The sequence below is a fragment of the Callionymus lyra genome, chromosome 4 (assembly GCF_982586985.1).
Source record: "Callionymus lyra chromosome 4, fCalLyr1.hap1.1, whole genome shotgun sequence".
Classification (NCBI taxonomy): domain Eukaryota; kingdom Metazoa; phylum Chordata; class Actinopteri; order Syngnathiformes; family Callionymidae; genus Callionymus; species Callionymus lyra.
The window spans coordinates 13,976,452-13,979,233 of record NC_141821.1 but is presented as its reverse complement, the minus strand read 5'-3'; the positions used below and the strand labels follow the sequence as shown (position 1 = coordinate 13,979,233).

At 39.5% G+C, this 2,782-nt stretch overlaps 1 long non-coding RNA gene across 2 annotated transcripts in view; it reads left to right on the top strand.

The window, feature by feature from the left end:
• Positions 1 to 2,782, top strand: part of LOC148081786 (uncharacterized) — a 6,018-nt gene continuing 3,236 nt past the window's right edge. Inside the window, exons 1-2 of one of the 2 annotated variants that reach the window (XR_015710825.1) lie at positions 1 to 76; positions 2,591 to 2,782. The exon at positions 2,591 to 2,782 is cut by the window's right edge and continues 365 nt beyond it. This is a non-coding gene — a long non-coding RNA (uncharacterized LOC148081786). Of the gene's footprint in view, positions 77 to 2,530 lie in introns of those variants that run through there. The other variant, XR_015710824.1, reaches the window with a different exon arrangement.

Here is a 2,782-nt window from a genome sequence, read left to right as displayed (position 1 = left end):
CCGGACACAAGCATGGCTGTACGGACGCTCGTCTCTGCTCTCGCCGGACTCCTGGTCCTCCTGCTCGCCCGGGGAGGTGAGTCACAACCAGCCGCTGCATGAAACTTTTGACGCCACATCTTTTTTTGTCCAAACTTTAGATTTTTCATTCCATAGTTTAGCAGATTCTTTTTTTTTTCCCCGAAAACATTTTTTTATTAGAACAGCAACTGTTATCAATAGAATAATAAATAAAATTGATTTTATGGATCCGTTTTGTTGTTTATTAAACTAAGTGTTTTTTTATGATGCAGAACTAAAATGAAAGTTTAAGTTCAAAACACAAGAACTGATGCAAACTTTCATTCAACGAGAGCCTGGGACACCCTGGAAAGGCATTTATTATTGAATAATTATTTAAGGAAATGTTTAAAACTTTAAACAGAGTAAGAAAAAAACAAACACATTTTGAGTAGATGTTTTAAAAAAAACAACATTATTTTTACGGTGAGGCGGGCACTAGGACCTGCGCGGATTTATCTCACCCATCAGGGTAGTGTGTTCGGGTTCAGTTTGGTTTTGCTGAGTGAAGAATAAAGTTGTGTTTTACATCATCCCTTGCTTCTTCACTCTTAGTGTGTGGTGACCCCGTTTTTGAGCATGTTTGGTGACGAAGACCACGGAGTTTCCTCCTCGGACATGTCTCGCTCACCTGCGCAGCCTGCCATGACCATGAAGAGCTGCTGTTCATCAAAGATTCAGTTCCATCAGTTCCATTCAGTTAAGTTTCCATCGCTTACTAAACCTGCTTTTTCGGCTGCAGTGGCCCGCCATGGTGTGGAACATTATATCCCAACAGTTGGTCCTCCAGTGTTTGCACGTGCATGTCGTCTTGATTCCGCCAAAGAAGAGTTTGCCATCATGGAACATTTATGCATAGTCAGCACTGTGTCCATTTTGTTTTTGAAAGTTACAATTAAGATGCAAATATTCAACGTGTTTTTCATCTTGTATTGCTATCTAACTTTGACTGATGACTGAGGACAAGAGGATACAGTCTGTCTCCAGCAGCTTTTAAAGCTGATGTTTGGACATATTTGGTTTCAGAACGAATGAAAGCAGTTACGACTTCGTCAGGAGTCATTCCACAACGCCAGTGAAAGTACTCGGACAGTACTATAAATATATATTTTTTCTACACACAGTATATCGCAATATACGGTGTCGTTTCCCCCTGTATCATAGTGGCTGAAACCAAAGCAGGATCGTTTTCTGCCTTTTATTAAACAGTCTCCTCCACACTGACATAAACTTTATTTTTATCCGGCCTGCTACATTTCCTAAGATTCTCTTGAGGACGATCGATGTTTATTCACTTTTGTTTTTTCACAACACACCCCCCGACCTCTAAATAGAACTCTGTACACACTGCAGCCTGTTATGGTCCCTGGTCTAAACTTCTGTCCCTGTTATGAAACCACTTCAGCGCTGAACGTCCAGAAATCCTTATTTATAATCTATAGTCATGTTTATTTATCTTATTATACTTTCCCACGGATGTTTTTAACCCTGGAAAACTCACCCTCACGCTCGAGGTCACATGATATTCACTGTATTGTTAGTCATGCTATGACTAGTTTTAGTGTTTTTACTAACATCCAACAATAGCCGTGTTTCCCTTTTTTATCCTTATTTATTTAATAGATGCCTTTCTGCGTTTGTGTTGACTTGTCGTTTTCTCTAAACACACCAATTATTCTCGATTGACAGATTAAAAGTCAAAATAACTTTTCCAAAAATAGATTCAATACGAAAAATGTGCCGAAAACTACCCACATTAATTTACCAATTGTTTAAATTAAAATGTGTTAATGACTTCATTATAACTTGCAAACTCAAGATTGTATATGAGGTGCCGTCACTCTTAACAAGCTTCTCAGTAACGGTGACCTGAACGCCTCCCGTAATGCTTTGCCGCCCAGCCAACCAAACACAGCCGTCGATCACTTTTGACGTGGCAACATTCGGTATAGTAGCGACCAGCCGCCACTAAATAGAGCAGTGTGTATGTAGAAAGGCATCATGGGAGTTCACTGTTTTGTTGGCACTATAAGTAAGGGGGGGGGGGTGTGATCAGTGCGTCCCACTTATGCTATGGTTGTGTTTTGTGGCGAAATATTTAATTGATAATCTGAAGTTAACGGTGATATATGGGGGGGCGAGTGTTCTAGGGTTAAACAACAAGGTTTATTTAATAAATATACTCACTTTTTATGCATACAAATGTATTTAATCTGTTTAAAAAAAAAATAGCTTAATCTGACTAGAATCTTCAATTATTCAAGTGGATTGAATGAAAACGAGGTTAAGTCGAGGTCGAAAGAGGGAGATGGATGTCCGTGACACCCATAGATGCTAAAGTGTATGATCTGTGCTGCGGTTATAAACCATGACACGTGTTAAAAACTGTAAAGAATGACTTGAACAGTTTCTCCTGTGTGTGTGCGTGTTTGTGCGCGCGCGCGTGAACATGTGTGCGCTTGTATTTATATGCATATTTTGCCAAAGGCGTTGAAACCATTTGGCCATAAAATATTCTTTTCTCTTGCAGTATCTGTCTCTCTGCGTCTGCTTCTGCCGGACACACCAGCCTTTTGTAATCACAGAGACACTAAAACTCTGACATGGGAAACCCGTGGAGTAACATAATGTTAATACTTGCTTTACTTTCTCTTCTTTTTTGTGTTGCATTATTGAGCTTCTTTTTTTTAAACCAATGTCTAGTTAGATGTTGATGTGATTT